Here is a 21,596-nt window from a genome sequence, read left to right as displayed (position 1 = left end):
GTTTTAAGCGAAAGTACCGAAAAGAATTGGTGACAACATTAGCTTCATTACCTCTCCGCAATACGGAGGATGATGTGATAGACATGCATGAAAAATTAGACATGTGGGATTGCTGCAGCATTGCATATAATGCTTGGTCTTATGTCGACCAAGCAATATTGAGAAATGCGTGGGACACCTTTTTGAACCGTGATGTCTTGTGGAGTGGGCAATACTCAATAAAAATGAAATGTGACGCAGTTAAAACAATTGAATTGCTGCATAGCTTACCTGGATGCGAACGGTGCGATGAAGCCAGTGTGTTAAACTGGTTTGAAATTGACGAGACTTATGAGATACTCATGAAGATATGTACCAACGAAGTTGTTCGAGATTTTGAAGACAGAAATGTGGATCGAGTGAACACAAATTTCGACGATGAAGCTGGGCCTTCTCATTCGAAGGTTTCAAAAATGAGTTAACATGGTTTGAAGCACAAAATGAAAGTAACTCGGAGGAATTGCTTATACTAAGACGTGTATATTACAAAATATATTAAGAAATATAATATGATTTAGCGATAAGAAACTTCTGGGTCGCGTACGATTTTATGTAGCGTTTAGTTGTTTCCATGTACCATTTGGTTTAAAATATATGATACTCAGTTTAGAGAAAACTGTTGTTCTATATTCGAACACATTTATCATTATTAGTTCCGGTAATCAAGGTTTTACTGTATATGGAAGACAAGGAAAGACGCGAAGTGGTATTCTTGTAAATATTTTATATCTTCAATTTGACAAATTAGAGTTGAAGTAATTGTTAAATTAAATCTTTACAAATTCTATTGAAATGGATGGATGCAAGTATTAAACAAATATATGGTCCCATAAAAAAAAAACAAAAAATGATGATGAACTTGAAATCTTATTTAAATAATGACTTTCAGAAGAAACAGTATGTACCATTGCGTGTACTCCTCCAAATAACATAACTTTGCCCTGCGCAGTATTTTTCATAACATTAATAACGAAGATATTTAGTTGTTCCGATTGAAGTGACCTATTCTGTGTATCAGCGGATATTTATCAGTTTTTTTTTTATTTATGTAATTTGTACTTTACAATTTGTCCAGCTGGACATTTGGTAAATTTTTCTAGTTTAATTTCTAAATAACATGTGGATGACTACCCCCAGCGGCATACCATCTTCGAGTTTGTCTATTTTATTTCTTTAATGAGGTTAGTGGGTTGTTTTCTCTTTAGTTTTCTTTTTATGAGAGTTTTCTTTGCTTCGGCAGACAGCTGGTTTGGATGTGTTGCCGTTCTTACCTTGTATTTTTTTACCTATATCTCATGCCTATATCTTCTCTAACTCTTGGTATTTTTAAGTCTTTGCGTATATCCCTTTTCTAACATACCATGGGACGTTGACTATTGTTCCGCATATTTTCGATATATTTATCAGTGCGAGTTGATACCCTACTAATATGTGCAAAACTAGAATTGGAACTAAATTTATATTGATATAATTATATGATATAGAAGCAAATACATATACACAAATGTGCTTCTTCTTCTCTCTCTTCCTTCTCGTATTCTTTATAAATTGTCTTATTAAACGGAAAGAAAACTGTAATTGCAATTAATTAATTAAATGTAATTATTAAGAATGGCGACCTCGCCGGTGTAAATGACTTTGAAATATGTTAAAGAATGTAAAAGTCTAGAGAAACTAATAAATATTATTACTAATAACTAATACTCGTTAACATACGTCTCTAAAATATTTACATCTCCTTAAAAGAAAGTAATAGGGCTAATATTTCTTTATAAGGAACTACATCGATCAATGCATCGAAATATATAATCTTATTTTTAAGAATGTATATAACCTTCCTCTGACCTTAACGCATACATCTACTTACATTCTGCCCACATCGTACTATATCATCCTAGACATCCCACATATGTTCCTAAGCACAATTTTCTCTTTCAGTATATCGGGCCAAAATTATTCGTACAAATTGCTCGTGTCAGTTAAAAATATTTACAATTATGTACAATAAAGACAAAGAAGGTAAAAGGTAACAATTCTATTCAAAATTTTGTTTGTTTGAAAAGTACCAACGGTCAAAAAAGAAATCGACAGATATGCAAAAAATGCGTCATTTGGTTTCATTAACATATTTCAAAGTCATTTACATCGACGAGGTCGCCATCCTCAATTACTACATTTAGTTAATTACTTACAATTACAATTTCCTTTTTGTTCGATAAAACAAATTATAAAAAACACGAGGAGGAAGAAAAAAGAAAGAAGCCCATTGGTGTATATGTATTTGTTTCTATATCTTATAATTGTATAGATATACATTTATTTCCAATTCAAGTTTTACACAGATTAGTCGCGTATCTACCGGCTTTGGTAGGTGATCGCACTGATAAATATCCGCTGGTATACTGAATGTGACATATAAATCGGAACGCCTAAATATCTTCGTTATTAATGTTATGAAAAGAACTACGCAGGGCAAAATTATGCTATTTGGAGGAGCACACACAATGGTAGATAATGCTTCTTCTGAAAGTCATTTTCTAAATAAGGTTTAAGTTCATCATCATTTTTTATCTTTTTTTTTTGTGGGACCCTATATTTGTTTAATACATTGATCGATCCTTCTCGATATTCCCTATAAAGACTTAATTTAGCAATTACTTTAACTCTAATTTGTCAAAATGAAGCAATAAAAGTCACAGAGGACGTAAATACAAGAATACCATTTCGCGTCTTTCCTTGCCTTCCATATACAGTAGAACCTTGATTACCGGAACTAATAATGATAAATGTGTTTGATTAGTAGAACAACAGTTTTTTCTGTACTGAGTGTCATATATTTCAAACCAAATGTTACAAACAAACAATTAAACGCTACATAAATTCATACGCGTCTCATACCTTTCTTGTTTCAACCTTGTTTCTCATACCTTTCTTAAATTATATTATACTTCTTAGTATATTTCTCTATATGTATATCTTAATACAAGTAATTTCTCCGAGTCAATTTCATTTTGCCGTTGAGTCATATTGTATTTCTTAATATATTTTTTAATATATACGTCTAAATATATATATCGATCAGTTCTCGATAATCACTTGATTTACGACAATATAAACCCATGCGTCGATGACTATGAAAACATGAATGACGCATAAGCGATTGCCAGATTGCCACTTAAATCCAGTGCATTAAGCAAATTATATATACCATCTTAATTATATACACTACTATATGCACAAGTATTCGGACACTTGCTGTAATTCAAGCAAATCGTTTGTTCGACCGTTCGCGGAGATACACGATCACGGAGAAGCGCGCCAACGAGAGTCGTAAATTCCTGTTACAATTAGATAATCGACCCCACGAATTGGTCGATCCCCTATTTCGGTTAGGATAATAGAGGTGAATAATTGAACTGATTATAACACTGAAGTAACTGGTTACAATATACACTTTATTCCGATAATTTTGTTGACATAGACAGTTACGCGTAGTGCGTGTAGAAGTATTCTTAGCAACGTGTGAACAGTAAGTTAAATTGATGGCTGATCTAAAGCTGATAAACCACTGAAGACATTGACTGATCAACAGATGAAAAACCATTGAATTTCGGTGACGATGTTCAGTGTCGCGGAGGAAAGCTATTGATGAGCGTGTCTAGCGCACAGTATCATCGGATTCGTGGATGGCAACTTTGCATAGGAAAGTGAGGGCAATAGTCATTGTTACTAATTGGATATGAAAAGGTTGGTGGGTAAGGAAGGGTTAGCCTCCCCCGAGAGAAAGTTGCTCGGGGGAGACACCATACATGAGAAAAACTAATTTCCCCGTATCTTCCCGGAGTGGATAATAAATTTAAGCAACACTTCAATTAGAAAGATACTTGTTTGGTCTAAAGTACCTTAACTATGAAAATGCCAAGATTTATGGTGGGTCTTTAAGATTATTGAGGATAATAGGATAATAATACAATAAGGCATACAGTTGTTCCGGCTGCAAGTTATCGCTCGTCAACTATGCAGCGGAATATTGTGCGCGTGTGCTTCGCGAGAGAGGTGTTCCTTCCTGAAGGTGACACTCCTGTTGTTGTGAGATTGAAGTTGTTGGAACTCGTGGCACTGATAATGATGGATTCACGTGGCACTGTGGGGTAGTGGGAGTCACTGGTGTGTCGTATATTTTCAAGTATATGTCGTGTGTTTCAAGTATATTTTATCTACAATATTTGCAATAATTTGGAAGTGTCCTCATAACTAATTTATAAATGAACTTATACACGATAGTGTACATTCATCCTACAAACAACTCTAACAATTCCCAATTTTGAAACTAGATTCGTGCAAGCAGTAAAAATTAGTTTCTATTCGAAGCTTCAAGTCATCGAGTTTCATCGTTTGATTTTCTATCCGTTTAAAATTCATGGAATTTTAAATCAAATTTGTACTTCTACTAGAATAATTTCGGACATGCTATACTTTTGCCCGTCTAATCAAGATATGTGGAGATATCATGTGGATTCTTCTTCTCTTTTTACACTGTTATGCGACAGCTAATTTTTCATATTCAGTATATCGCACGAGTGTCTGCGCGGATAATAAATGTACAAAAATTTAATCTCTCTTAACAGATTTTTCATTATAAAGGATTAATCTCTTTCAAAAGATATGTTTGTAAATACATCCGTTGTTCGAAGAAATATTTTCTGCAAACTTTTTAATAACTAAATTAAGCATTTCAATATATAGGTTGAGTGAACTAATTTGACCACGTCAAATAATTTGAAAATTACTGTAGAAAACACTGTTTTGAGGAAAAATCAGTTTTTCAGAAGGAAAAGTTTTCTCTTATTCTTCATTACGGAAAGTAATTCATAAATCATACATAGATTGTAGATATTTATGGAAATTTATATTTTTGACAATATAATTGAAAAGATGGAAGCTTGTTGCAAAAAATGTTTTACGTATCAAGAATTAGAGGAAGCAGTATACTTTGGTTATTTCATGTATTCTTTCATATTGTATGCATCGTATACAATTTTGCATTTGCAAATTTCCTATAAATGCATAAGAATCCGCAGTCTAGATACAAACTACGAGAGTTCTATAACGTAGCATCGTTGTTTATCGAAAAAAGTACATATCATACATTATAGACTTTATACGATGCCAAGAAACAGTATTTTCCATGTTTACTTCGTGACGTTTGATACAATCTTTGAAAAATATATTCCACGCATCAAAGTTTTGTTTGCTATCATTCATTACTTTTTTACATACTTCTGCATGGCATAAACATGAAATGGGTACATCTTCACTCACAGTCCTACGAACTCCGTTATAACTGCACCATTTTTCTTGTCTTTCATTCAGCCCGGTACACTATTTCGTTCACGGAACACAGTACTCATTGTTTTTCGTGTAATCACTCGTGTCGAAGTGATGTATGCTTCGCTTCATAACATCATGTGGGTTATCGCGCGTGAGCTCCTAAATCAAACTATCCGTATCCGTGAACATAATTTTACTATATCTGACAAAATTTGGTACAATGATCAGTTGCTCAGCACGATCCCACGAGTGAATAGCTTCACGTCTGTATGATTGTGCACATTTTCCATCGATTTCCCAAAGATCGCGTTATTCATATGTAATTACACAACCACCCGATTGTTGAAGCACTAAAATATAGTGTACTTCTATCAATTTCAATTTATTGTTTGAAATGTTGTCGCAAATAAGTGCAATGTGTTACGTACCGGAGTTTGTTATCGACTGTTGATAAGCAGTCTTTTTTCTGCTGTTTGTCCCTGTCACTGCTGCTTCAACTCAACCGTTAAGAGGTATCCCGTGACTCATACATGATTGAAACACAGCCGAACCGTAGAAATTATTTACAGCAACATACAATTTGAATTCGGCCCATTTCATTGCTCTCCCAGTAACAGTCCTTTACTCTTAAATATTTTACGTTTTTGATGAATCATCTGTAGGTAGAGACTTGTTTTCGAGCGGCCGTACCTATGCGAGCATTGATTCAGCCACCGCGTATTTCCTACTCAACGAATAATAATATATCGACATCGGTTAGTAACTTGAATTCAATTTTAATGTAATGTGTCAAATTCATATTGAAGTTTTCGATGCAATTGCTTCGAAAATTTTCGAAAATATGTGCTAATAAAAAAAAAGGTGTATTGGTGGAGAAAGTTCGTGATAGTCACAATATGTGAGTAGTTAGTTGCGAGTTGTCGGTTGTCGATTGTAGTGAGTTGTGAATTATCACTTAGAAGTTGATTAGTTGTACCAATTTAGTCGTTTTAGTTGTATTACATTGCTATATTAAGAAATAGCTATAGTTAAACAATGATAGTTTCTTGTTTCATCAATATAAATAAATCTCTCAAATAAATAGGTCACTATAATTCTACGTGCTCGAGCCGGGATTGAACAAAACAGAAAACCAGCTATTTAGCAGAACGATTCGTGTAGTAAATGTGAAACTAAGTTGAAATCGAGTCGAATCATTATCCACGATGAGCGAGGGATCAAACGCGGATAATACCACTGTTACGTCGCGTGAAATGGTCCGTGCGACGTCCTTCAGTGTCTGACCGTCAAGGCTCAATCCCCATTCGACAGACCCTCAATAAACCTAAGGCCCCACCATAAACCGAATCTTATTAGCTTGCAGGAACATTTAATCCTGCAAATATTTCCGGTTTACAACTGGTGCTTAAAACAGTCCTTAGGTTTATTGCACGTTCTTACAAATTACGGAGAAAGCGAATGGGTGTCTAACGGCAAAGCAGGTTTTTCCCATGCACAAGGTCACCCCCGAGCCACGTCGGTAGGAGGCTTCCTCCTCCAATCTTCACTTATTAATATTGGCTATAACCAATGGGCATTACGGATCGTTACCCTCACTGTCCTAACGAAAAGTGTGAACAACGAATCCTTAGTTCAAAAGACACACCCACACCGAGCTTTCCTCCGTAATCACATAAGAACGAACTTCACTTATTTTTCATCGTTAGAATAGTCAACATGTCATTACTGGGTTACTATCCTTAAATCAATCACTTACTTAACTTATACATACGCCTCAGTGTAACTCTTAAGTGTTGGAAATATAAACTTTATAACCCTGTTAATCGCAGCGTTATACCAACTCAATCACCCCTATTATCTCAATGGAAATCAGGGGATCGATCTATTCGCGGCGTCGATTATTATAATCGTAACGAGAATTTACGACTCCCGTTGACGTGTTTCCTCGCGATTGCGTCCTCCGCGATTGGTCGAAAATACAAGGATTCTCCTAAGTAATGGCTTTGTAAAGCGCCAGACGATATGTGTGCTTGAATAAAATAGAGAATAAATTCAGGATTATTCTAAATATTTATTTTCAAGATATCTATATCTAATAATCGCAACTTTAGTATTGCCTTTTTTCTGTCGAAAAAGACAAGTTGTTACTACATGCTTCACTATTGAAAAAGTTCGCAGAATGATGTTTCTGGTCGGGAAAGAAATACAGTTTATGGTCTATAAACAGATTAAATTTCGCGAGCCTATGATAAGCTGTTCGTCGCTTATGGCAAAATCTTTAGCACGCCTATTTTTTTTTCCACCGCCACACGTTTCAAAAGGGGTTGGTGATCTTTTTTTCAAAAAACAACGTATTAAGACGAAATTAGTCCTAAAACGCGAGAGAAAAGAAACTGAAGCGGTCGATATGCTAAAAAAAGGATATGAAGAAAATACTATGAAGCCACACCAGTCATTTACAATAGGCTGAAAAAGTTTCAGGAAATAACAAAAAACGAATGGATGATGAAGCGCATGAGGATTTACCTTTTACCTTGCAGACCAATGAGAACATTCTATGGATTCGAAAACTTGTGTTATCAAATCGGCGAATCACTGTATGGATGAGAAGATCACTGTATAGATGGAAGAGCTTAGTATCGCTTTAGGATGTGCACATCAGATTCCATCAAGCGATTTATAAATGCGAAAACTTGATGCTAGAATTGTTGATCCGGTAACGGTTTGCTGATGAAATTCTACGAATGTTTTGAACAGAATCTAAATACATTTAAACTTGTAGCGATGTTAATAATTTACAATAACATGAGATGCAAATATTCTCAGTTCATCTTGTTGCAAACATTCGTTGAGAATGGTTGGAAATAGCTGAAGTCAAAGTGTACTTAGTGCTTAGTCTTTTTACGCAGTGTGTCAATGCTATTACCGTAAATATTAAGTATACGAAAAAGTTAACGTGGGGACATTTTTACCACATTTTGCAACCAGCACAATAGCATATATATTAATTTTTCATGCTTACAATATTTTCCGGAATATGATGATTTCTAATTTTTTAAACAGAATGTGATATATTTTTTGTATTATACTTTATTATTTCGTACATTAATATAATTTTAATCATGTACGATGCACATTATTTATTTCGAGATCTCAAGATTGTACACGACTGGAAATAAAAGAAATATTTAAATGTTGCATACAGTTTTACATTTACCAGTATTTCTTGTTCACCAAGCTTAAGGAGCATGTTTAATACGACTATTACTGTCCATTATTCCAGATATATATAAATATGTATTATTTCAAGTGAATATGTTCCATTCTTATAATAACAAAACAATGAACAATTTCCTAAACAACGTGTTTAAATTTCAAATAAACGGATTTGAACGTACGAAGTAAGGTAGTGACTGCAAACTGAGAAATTAACATATAACACAGATTCTAATTGTATTAGGAAGCCAATACGTTATATTTATTGAAAAACGTCTTCAGAGCGGGAAATTGGGGTTCTAGTACTAGTACTCCTTGTCAATGATGTACGTTATTACGTTGAGTATAAAAAATGGTAAAATTATGTATTCCTTCATTTTCCCCAGATATTTATCACTTATGAGAAAAAAGCTGTCTACTGCCTGTATGAAGACCCTATATATTTAAATTACACACGTTTAAATTACAAAGTAGGCATTATTCGCTACGAGAAGAAGATGGACCAAAACGTTTAAAATGAGTCAAACTAACACTAGTAGCAAGTATTTTACGTAGAAAGTATGAAACACTTTGTTCGACGAATTCAAATTTCATAGATAGAACCTACGTTGAAGTTTCTACGGAAAAAGACTGTTTTCAAATTACTCGATATTAACAACAAAGCACGATGACAACATTACAATTCATTTTTAACTCGTTTATCTTCGTAGTTAAATTTATTATATTTAACATCTACGAAATTGCGCAAAAATATTCGAAAAATAAATCCATGAAAAGTACGTTTAGAATATTCGTAGAATCCATGAATTGTTAATCTTCTTAAAAAGTTTACCGTTTATAGGATGTACAGAAGTATAAATTCAGTTACAAAAAACTATTTATTTGTAGACTATTTGCAAATAAAATTGTCCTTATTATTCTCATAATAATCTCACAATAAATTCTTATTTTCGTGTTGTATGCTTCTATCAACTCTTGGTCGAATATTATTTGTTATTTTGATATACAATATAACCTCAATTATACATTGCGTACATACATCATCCGAACGTTCTATCATCAGAATGTTGTAGAATTCTCTATAGTGTATCGTACATACGTATATACCTATATACGTATATAGTTCATGTAGTATTTGTTTTCCCCCAATCAAAATTGTCGACGTCGATAACTGTCGAAATAAAATCTCGTTACAACATTTCAGTACGGTATTTACATTAGAAACGTTTCAAACAATAATGATGTCTGAACAAAAACGTTTTAGTGTGACAATTGACAAAAAATATGAAATCCTTCAGATGTTAGAAAGAGGTGAGTCTGAAAGCACCTTTTCAACAAAATACGATATTGAACTATCCTCCGTGCGCTATATATCTGCACAGTGAGGAAATATTAAAGCATATGTGGAGAAAAACACAGCGATTGCTAGCCGATCTACAAAACGTTTATCGTGGTCACCGATAACGGATATCGAAAGAGTTCTTTACCACTGGTGCATGCGATGTAGGGGAAGAAAAAATAGAATTTACAGGAACAGATATAAAGAGAAAAGCTCTGGAACTTAATGAAAAATTAAAAGGAAATCCTAATTTTAAAGCCAGTAAAGATTGGTGCTTATATTTTAAAAAATGTCACGGTTTTATTCTTGAGGATATCAGGGGATATTTGCCAACTCCAACTAAAACTGCAGGGACTGACTTCAAAACTCATTTTATAAAACTTCTGCGATGCAGCTGGGTCAAACCGAAGAACGATTATGATGTCGATTACACAGCAATCATGTGGAAAGCAGTACCAGTAGAAAGTTCGATTTTTAGCCATGCGAAATTGACAGGAAACCAAAAAATGTGCGAAAATCACGTTACTGCACTTTTTTTGTGCAAATGCTACCGGATGTCACAAGTTGCCGGTACTAATAATCGGCAGTATTGCGGAAACTCAAAGTTTATACAATTTCAATATAGATGACTTCTTAGTTATCTACAGAGCAAATACTAATGTTTGGATGGACAGTACCATTTTCAATGAATGGTTTGAAAAATATTTCTTAGAATCAGTTATAGAAAGACAACTGAAGAATGGGCGCAGGGAGAAAACTTTTTTATTGCTAGATAATGCTAGGTCGCTTCACGATCTCAACGATCTAAATGAAAAAGATGAATTCGTTAAAGTTATAAGTTTTGCACTTGACGCACCACCAATGATACAACCAATGGATAATGGAATAATCGCCTGCTTCAAGCGAATGTACCGGAAAGAAATGACGGTAACATTAATGCTATTATCTCTCCGAAATGTGGAGGAAGCAGTGATAGATACCTATGAAAAATTATCCATGTGGGATTTCTGCCACATGGTACATGAAGTTTGGTTGCGTGTCAACAATGCAATACTGATAAGAGCGTGGGACGAACTTTACAAGCGTGAAAACATACCGTCTGAGAGATACTTACAAATATTAACAAAAGATATAGATGAAACACTTGCATTCCTGCATACATGCATGTTCAAATTGAAAACATACGTGATATAGTCATGAAAATATGTACTGACGAAGTTTTTCGAGATTTTCAAAACGATATTCTGGAACAAGTGAATATAGATACTGTCGACGATGAAGCTGAGCCTTCTCATTCGAAGATTCCAAGGATGAGCTAGATGAATGTCACCCGAAGGAATTGCTTATATTAAGACGTGTATTTTAAAAAATATGTTATGTAATATAATATGATGTAGCTATAAGAAAATTGTGGAGAGCATACGATTTTATGTAGCGTTCAATTGCTTGCTTGTACCGTTTGATTTTTAGTATATGACACTCAGTACAGAAAAAGTTGTTGCTCTATTATTGAAACACATTTATCATTATTAGTTCCGATAATCAAAATTCAACTATATATGGAAGTCAAGGAAATAAGTGCAATGGTATTCTTGTATTTACGTTCTCTTTGAACTTTATAGTTTGAATTTGGCAAATTAGAGATAAAGTAATTGTTAAATTAAATGTTTATACGGAATATCTAGATAGATCGATCAATGTATTAAACAAATATATTGTCACACAGAAAAATGATAATGAACTTAAAATCTCATTTAAATAATGACTTTCAGGAGAAACATTATCTACCATTGCGTATGTACCTCCAAATAGCATAACTTTGTCCTGCGTAGTTCTTTTCATAATATTAATAACGAAGTTATTTAGGTGCCTCGATTTATGTATCCCATTCTGTATATTAGCGGTTATTTATCAGTGCGAGCACTTACCAAAGCCGGTAGATACGCAACTAATCTGTGCAAAACTTGAATTGAAAATAAATTTGTATTGATAAAATTATATGGCATAGAAACAAATACACATACACAAACTGGCTATTTTTTCCTTCCTTCTTTCTTGCATTCTTTATAATTTGTCATATAAAACGAAAAGGAAGTTGTAATTGTATGTAATTAACAAAATGTATCGACGATGGCGACCTCGTCGATGTAGATGACTTAACTAATAATTATTAATACCAGTATTTTCGAGGATTTACGAATTGCTGAATGTCACGTCTCTCGCTCCACACGTGCCGTAACATATTTGTTTCTTTTTCTTTTTTTTATTCAATTTGTGCTTTACCATATGTCCAGATGGATATTCGGTAAATTTGTCTAGCTTTATTGCTAACTAACATGTGGCTCGCTACTCCCAACGGGATACCATCTTCGAGTTTGTCTATTTTATTTCTTTAGTCAGGTCAGTGGGATGTTTTTTTTTTTAGCTTCTTTCTATGAGAGCTTTGCTCGCTTCAGCAGCCAGCTGGTTTGGATGTGTTGCCCTTCTTTCCTTGTGCTTTTCTGCGTACCTGCCGATTTCTTCTTTGACCGTTGATATTTTTAAGTATTTGCGTATATCCTCGTTTCTGACATAACATGGGGCGTTGACTATTGTTTTCAGTATAATCGATTGTAGCGACTCTATTTATGTGGCTCATTGCTGCTGTCCCCAATAGTGGTATTCCGTACGTTTAAATTGGTTAAATTATCGTTTCGTAGATTTTTAGTTTATTTTCTATGGCGAGTTTAGAGTTTCGACTAGTTAGCCAGTGCATCTGTCTTCTTTTTATCCGTATTGCGACCATAATTGATTTCGTACGTTATTTCCATGTAAGTCGTGTGTCTAAGTGGAGTCCTATATATTTAATTTCCCTTGTTTGTGTTATGTGCGTGCCATTCAATTGGATATATGGCGGTTTCCGTTTTCTTAGTGTAAATGTAATATGGTTGCATTTACTGAGGTTTGCTTTTATTTGTTTATCTCGTAGCTATTTGTTTATTTTTGTAATATAGTCTTGTAGTTATATGACTGCTATTTCTGGAGTATGCCTGACTATGGAGTATGGAGAGTGTGCCTGACTATTACAGCCATCTCGTCCGCAAATGTCACTATTTTGCTGTTGGTAGTTGTTGGTATGTCGGCCGTGTATGATGGATAATATTTTGAGATTACTAGTTTGTTTCGACTACTCGCGGAGAGACGCGATCGCGAAGAAGCACGTCAACGGGAGTCGTAAATTCCCGTTACGATTAGATAATCGACGCCACGAAATGATCGATCCTCTATTTCGTTTAGGATAATACAGGTGGTTTAATTGAATATGACACTGATATAACAAGTTATATATCACAATTTAATCCAACAACCTTGTAAAGAAGATAGTTACACTGGTGCGTATGTATAAGATAAGTGAATGACTGATCTACGGTGTGAACCCGGTTAAGAAGATGTTGACTGTTTGAAGTAGAGAAAATCAGTGCCGTTCGGTGACGATGCTGCGGCGGAGGAAAGCTAAGGATGGGTGTGTCCAACACACGGGACCATCGGATTTGTTGGTGACGATTTTGGCTAATAGAGTGAGGGAAATAGGCTTCGTTGTTAATTGGTTATTTGTTATGGTGGTGGGTGAGGAAGGATGCTCACCGCCCTCGAGATAAAGTCGTTAGTGGGAGGCCTCATATGTGAGAAACGGAAACTTTCCCGTGTCAACCCGTGGTGGGAAATAAACTTCAGGAAACAATGCAGCGAAAGAATATTTGTTAGTTTCGAAGGACCTCGACTAGGAAATTGCTGAGATTTATGGAGGGTACTTGAGAATATTGAGGGTACGCAGTAAGGACGAGCGGACATCTGGTTGCCATCTTGCCCGCAGTGTGTGGCCAGGTCTAGGCAGAGTGTCGCCCGACGTAACAAGTTCTAATATATTTTTCTAGTGTTCTACCTCGAGGTGTGTTAATTCTTGAGTCCCATAGCTTGTGCTTTGTATTGAAGTGTCCCGCTGCGATGCATTTGTCACCTAAGGATTGAAAATACTGTTCCCATTTTTGTGATGTTATTTTGTGTCGCGGTGGTGCTTATACTGCTGACATCTAGAAGTAATTGCTGTTAGTTTGTATTGTTAAGATGGTTGGTTGTACGTGGTTCTGATTAATTAGATTATGTAAGTGGTGTTTGATCATCACGCGTTTCTTATTTTCACAGCGACCCCTTCGTATGCAGGGCTGTAACGAGAGACAGAACAAGAATACATCATAACTCGCGAATAGTGCGAGCCACAACTCTAGGCAAATGGAATTAGAAACAGAAATCATAAGGGAAATAAACAATATGACGCGTACATATACTTTAGTATTACAATAAAATAACAAACGCATAAACACACAATAATTATATTATTAAAGTCTGATCTAGGAATATTGAAATCGAAACAAGGAACAATAAATAGCCCACTGACATGATCCGCCTTGCACGCTCTCCGCCACAGTACCCATTACGATAAGCAGACAACGATAATTAAGAGCCTTAAAGGCCGATAAACACGACCTTCTTACACAGCATCAGCAGTGACAAACATCTGGCACGCGCAAAAGGGTAAAGTACCATCATCGACAAAGGTAATCACGTGTTCAGCGGAGTAGGATCTATTATCAGCAGAATTGATACTGTAAGAAGAAACCAGCAGCAAGGGCTTCTGATAAAAGGAAAGCTTTAATAACACTTCCACGAAAACCATATCAGCTGAAACCCTAATACTTTCGGAAGGACACCAGCAAAACGAAAATTGCAGCGTTCGCAGAAGTAATTACGTACAAACACTCCGCGCTAGCATGGAATAATCCGTCACGCGACAATTATCCCATGATAGTCTTATTATAAATAATGGTAGCCACATAGAGATAGAGTCTTTTCAGTTATCAGCCAGTCTGTTAGTTAGAATATTGAAATTTTGTCAAGAGGCAGTTGGGTTAAAATTTCATTATGAGGCAGCCGAATTAAAATTTATTAGGAGCTAATAGTTCAGTTGAACAAAAGGTTTAGTTGAGTAAAGAATTAGCTGAGAATCGGTCATACAATCAGTCTTCGAACAATTATATCAAGTGCGATCAACAACACATATAAGCAAGATTAGAGTCTTAGCCATTGTAATTTTCTCCTCTTTAATAATTTTGAACTTATACCACATGTAGTACTCGAATAAAATTATTCGTTGATTATTGCCGTAAACAATCAAGAATTATCAAGAATCATTGTATATTTGATCACGTTTTCGTTAAGAATATTAAATATTAAAACGATAGTTGTTTGTGCTAATCTGTGACCTGACGCAGTTGAAAAGCCGCGCCGGTAACGGTGCCTTCAACAATTAAAGACGCCTATGGGTTTTCGCATCTCTCCTGATACTGTTTACAGAACTATCTTTTTTTCTACGAGGAGGGGAAAATACTACTACACATACCTAGTGACCCGTGTCACTGGGTTATGTGGGATTCGGCAAATGGCGTCGCCATACCCATTAAAAACACCTCCTCTACCCGCTTCTTTAACTGTACATGCACTAACCCCGGAACTGCCTTATGGTATTACTTCAGGGTTGGCCTTATATTAGTACCGCTCGTTTATTCAGTCTAACTCTACCGTCTTCTTCTTCACTCTTCGACCTTTTCCTGAATAAGCCTAGTCTTCATTATCTTGCTGCATGGAGCCCGGAACTTAGTCCAGTTTTCCTCTTTTTTCACCATCAGTTCGATTAGGTTGTAATCACAATCCCAGTTCCGGGCGTGTACTTCCTTCCTGATCGTTCTTCGATACACGTTAAAAATACCGTGTCCGGTCAGGATCTGCATAGTAAAGTGATCAATGTACCGCTTGTGTCTCCTGAATATGCAGACGTCCGCCACCAGCCTCTTCGTCCAGTTGTCACTGCGATAGTCACGACACTCCTCCTTCCATTTATACTCCATGCGCTCCTTCACTGCCTTGATCCTTTCATGAAAGACCAAGGCTGGTTCTTCTCTTGAACGGATATCGTATTGTGACTGCAGATATTCTTTTTTAATTCGATACTTCTCGGCCCGGAGCTCGATTGTATAGTAAATGGGCAAAGTGCCCGTAAGCACGTACAGTGCTTACTATGACACTATGCGGTACGCCGTAGATGATCATATCAGTGCGGCCCTTTGCGCCCCCTTAAGAGTATTTCTATCCTTCTTCCTCTCTACCGCCTATGCCCATGCAGGCGCCGCATAAAGCATCGCTGACTTCCAGACTCCATAATAGAGTTTCTTCTCATAGCCGGTAGGACAGTTAATATTGAGCAACAACGATCTCAATACTCTAATAAGGGCATCGGCCTTACCGTACATTTTTTCCAAATGAGCCCCGAACCTTCTGCAGTTCTCGGCACACCACCGCGCGATCACGCTCAACGCTGTACCTAATTTACTAATCGCCTCTTCCTGCTTGGCAACGCCGAGAATCACTGCCAAGTCGTCGACAAAAGCAACGGCATTCATTTTCGGAATCGCATTCAACTCCTTCAGTAGACCGTCGTACACCAGGTTCCACAACAGCGGTCCAAGTATCGATCCCTGAGCGACACCCGCGTACACATTTCGCCTTACAGTCCTCCTGTCGTCCTTACTTCAATCTTTCTGTCCTCCAGCTAGTTCTCGAGGAGCGTCAAGAATTTCCTTGGCATCCCTCTAGCTAAATCTAGTGATCATCGAGAACTGATCGATAGCACATAACGGTATTGAATTGAGTTTTCTAAATAAGATTCTACTAAGTAATGCCCTTAAATGAAATAGAGAATAACATCGGGATTGACATAAATTTTTATTTTCAAGATATCTGTATTTAATGATCGCAACTTTGGTATTGCTTACTTTCTGTCGAAAAAAAACAAGTTGTACATACTAAAAATTCAAATTTCATAGAAAAAATCTACGTTGAATTTTTTACGGAAAAAGACACTGTTTTCAAATTATTCGATATTAACAGTAAAGTATAATGATACATGTAGTTCCATAATTCTCCGCTGTCCAAAATTACAATTCATTTTTAACTCGTTTATCTTCTTAGTTAAATTTATTATTTTTTCCTTTTACAAAATTACATAAAAATATTCGAAAAATAAATCCACGAAAAGAATGTTTGGAATATTCGTAGAATCAATGAGTTGCTGGTCTTCTTAAAAAGTTTACCCTTTATAGGATGGGCATAAGTATAAATTCAGTTACAGAAAACCATTTATCTATAAACTATTTGCAAATAAAATTGTTCTTATTAGCCTCACAATATTCTCATAATAAATTCCCATTCTCGTCAACTCTTCTGTCAACTCTTGACCGAATATTATTTGTTATTTTGATATACAGTATAATCTCGATTATACATGGCATACACACATCATCCGAACGGTTTGTCATCAGAATGTTGTATAATTCTCTATAGTGTATCTCATATACGTATACACTTATCTACGTGTATAATCATATAGTATTTATTTCCCCCAATTAAAACTGACGACGACGATAACTGTCGAAATAAAATCTCATCACAACATTTCAGTGTGTCATTTACATTCGGAACTTTCCAAACAATAATGGCGCCCAGACGAAATCGAGTACAGTTGACAACTAACGAAAGATACGAAATTCTTCAGATGATAGATAGAGGTGTGACTTTCAAAATCATAGCAAAAGCGTACGGTATTGGACGATCCACCGTGGGTGATATAAAAGCAAACGAAGGAAAGATAAAAGATTATTTAGAGGTCAACACAATGGTTGCTAGGTGTTCCCCAAATCATTTAATTAAGTCACGTCATACGGATTTAGAAAGAGTTCTTTACTTGTGGTACATACGATGTAAAGCGAAACGTGTACGAATAACAGGACCACTGATACGCAAAAAAGCTCTGGAGCTGAATAAAAAATTAAACGGAGATCCTAATTTTAAAGCCAGTAGCGGTTGGTTGCTACGGTTTAGAGTACGTTACCGTATCCGTAAAAGGGGTATCAGGGGAGATATTCGAACCTCAAATAAAGATGCAGCGAATAACTTCAAAGCTCGTTTTAAAAAACTTCTGCAAGGCGAGGGGTTTACATTGGAGAACGTTTACAATGCCGACTACAGAGGACTAATGTGGAGAGCAGTACCAAAAGAAGCTTTGATCTTTCGCAATGGAAAGTCGACAGCAATCCCAAAAATATGCCAAGATCACATTACTACACTTTTTTGTGCAAATGCTACCGGATGTCATAAGTTGCCGGTACTAATCAGCATAATTGTGAAACCTCGAAGTTCCCACAGTTTGAATACAAATCTCTTCTCAACTATCTACACAGATAACACCAATGGTTGGATGGACAGTAACATCTTCAATCAATGGTTCGAAAAATGTTTCTTAGAATCAGTTAAAGAAAGACAGCTGAAAAACGGGCGCAGGGAGAAAACTTTGTTGTTACTAGATCATGTTGGCTCACGTCACGACCTCAAAGAACTAAATCAAAAAGATGAATTTGTTAGAGTCATGAGTTTTCCATTTAAGGCTGCTCCGCTCATACAACCAATGGATCGTGGAATAATCGCATGTTTCAAGCGAAAGTACCGAAAAGAATTGCTGGAAACATTAATGCCATTACCTATCTACAATACGGAGCAAGAGGTGATAGACAACCATAAGCAATTAACATTGCAGGATTGTCGCCGCATCGTAAATGATGCTTGGTCAAGTGTCAACGAAGTAATACTCAAAAACGCGTGGGACATACTTTTGAAGAATAAAAGCGAACGGAGTGCTGAAGACTTAGAAACAATAAAAAAGGACGTAGATGAAACAGTTGCATTGCTGCATAGATTACCAGGTTGCGAAGGGTGCAACAGAAAGGGCGTGGTAAGCTGGTTTCAAATTGATGACACAGATGATACAGTTATGACGATATGTACCGACGAAGTTCTTCAAGATTTTGAACACAATACTCTGGATCAAGTGAACACGGGTACTGTCGACGAGGAAGATGAGCCTTCTTATTCGTGGTTCTAAAAAAAAGAGCTCACATAGTTTGAAGCACAAAGTGGAAGTAATTCGGAGGAATTATTTGCATTAAGACATATATATTAAAAAATATATTAAGAAATATAATATGATTTAGCGGTAGGGAAAGTGTGGGACACGTACGATTTTATGTAACGTTTAATTGTTTGTTTCTACCATTTGGTTTGAAGTATATGACACACAGTACAGAAAAAACTGTTGTTCTAATATTCAAACATATTTATCATTATTAGTTTCGATAATCAAGGTTCTACTCTATATGGAAGACAAGGAAAGACGCGAAACGGTATTCTTGTATTTACGTCCTCTGTGACTTTTATTGCTTCATTTTGACAAATTAGAGTTAAAGTAATTGCTAAATTAAGTCTTTATAGGGAATATCGAGATGGATCGATTAATGTATTAACCAAATATATTGCCCACAAAAAAAAAAAAAAAAATGATGATCTTAAAATCTTATTTAAAAAATGTCTTTCAGAAATAATATTATCTACCACTGCGTGTGCTCTTCCAAATAGCATAACTTTGTCCTGCGCAGTTTTTTCATATAACCATTAATAACGAAGATATTCAGGTGTTCCGTTTTATATATCCGACTCTGTATATCAACGAATATTTATCAGAGTGAGTACCTACCGGTTGATACGTGAATAATCTGTGCAAAACTTGAACTGAAATTAAATTAATATTTACATAATTATATAATGTAGAAATAAATACATATACACAAATGGGATTCTTTTTCTCTGTCTTCTTTCTTGCATTTAGTTTATTCGACCAGTCGCGGGGAGACGCTACCGCGAGGAAGCACGTTAACGAGAGTACGTAATTCCCGTTACGATTAGAATAATCGACGCCACAAACAGATCGATCCCCTTATTTATGTTAGGATAATAGGGGTAGTTGAATTAGTATAATACTGCGATGAACAGGTTATAATATTGTTAGGGAGATGATACATTTACACTGTACATGTGAATGTGTGTGTAAACGTTAGAGGGCGTCCTGGTCTGAGTTGAGACAAAGGACCGTTAGAAGCTGTTAGATGTTTCTGGGAGAGTCGGTTGACAACAGGCGTGCGTGCAAGAGGGTTATCGAGGTCTTCAGAGTGTAATATATTGTATAGCCGTTGTGTATGAAATAAAGAAAACTATTTGTATTTCCGAATCCTCTCTTTACCTTAACAAATATATATGTTGGAGATGAAAGGACATCGGAGCCTTCCCTTTGAAACTTCGGGAAAATCCCTTAACACCGTAATCTGGATTCTATCGTAGGCGTAATTAAACAATTTTCGTCATTTGATCCGATTGTATTTGTTCGAGATTTGCGATAATGAGCTTGGGCTCGAGACGATAACCAGTCTTCGAACGTAGCCGCGGTCACGGGATGAATGCTTTGTCTGGCAGGGGTATGGAGTAATTCTATAGCTCTCCTTAAAAAAGAAATAGTTGTAACACTCGATAGTAAACATTCTAACGGCCACTGTCCCGTAGCTCGCCACATGCAGACCCTATTCTTCGAGTAAGATGATTGCTAGATGTCGATGCGTTTCCGCAGTACATGTTCGGCTAGCCTGAGGACCCGTTATAAATCTTGAGATTTAGTTGGCTAAAGTCCTTCAGACAGACAAACAATCTTTGTCCCAGCTACGGGAAGATAGGAGAGACCTATTTTTCAACGAACGGCGTTTCCCACTAGCAACTTTCCCTCGAGGGCCGCTAGCATCTTTTTCTAACCACCGATATGGAGTTTGACCAATTAGCAACAACGCCAATTTCCCTCACCTTCTAAACGAAGGCTATCGTCGACGAATCCAAGGATCTCGTGTCCTTAGACACACCCCATCATAGTTTTCCTCTGCAGCATCATCGCGACGGAAAGTCATTCTCTCGTGAGATCGTATTAGCGAGTTACTTAGCGTCTGTACGCTCGGTGGATATTCCACGTTTTAACAGAGTCCGACTTAGATTTTGTGAGCATGTTCATCCATCATCCCGTTGACCGCGGATTCGTTATTGAACCTAGGATCGTTGTCATTAGTTTCTCGAGTATCTAATTACCACGGTTGCTTGTCCAATCCTATAATAATCGTATTTTCACTAGTCAATGACTCCTCTATTGCATAACGAGAATGTGTAGTCCAAATGAAGATTCGACATGATGAACGATGAACCCGACATATATATTTCCAACAACTTTGTACAATAGATAGTTACGCCGTGGCGTAAGGTGTAAGTGTAGTAGACGAATGATTGACGGGTGAAGACCCGGTAGAGGGACGTTGACTGTTCTCAGGATAGAGAATCAGTGTAGAGATGCTTGCTAAGATATGTGTAATTTTCTATGCTGCACTGGGTCAAATGCATAGTAGAGATGCTTGTATGTGAATGTCGGTGTGTGGAGGTATGTGTGTGCACGGCGTCCCGAAAAACAGATGACTGTAAACTAGTCAGTCGGTTAAGAGTCGGTTAAGAGTCGGGTATGGAAGAAATTGCTGAGACGCGTGCAAGTATGTATCGATGAATATATAAGGAATCGTTCATGAAATAAATATATTACTATTTTAATATGAATCGTTAGTGTAAATTTAGTGTTCCTATAACATTATCTCGGCTCCAAAGATCCACA

This window comes from Bombus flavifrons, chromosome 4 (genome assembly GCF_040668555.2).
Source record: "Bombus flavifrons isolate JBK064 chromosome 4, iyBomFlav1_principal, whole genome shotgun sequence".
In the NCBI taxonomy this organism is placed as follows: domain Eukaryota; kingdom Metazoa; phylum Arthropoda; class Insecta; order Hymenoptera; family Apidae; genus Bombus; species Bombus flavifrons.
The sequence above is the reverse complement of the archived record's forward strand: the minus strand, read 5'-3'. Positions refer to the sequence as shown.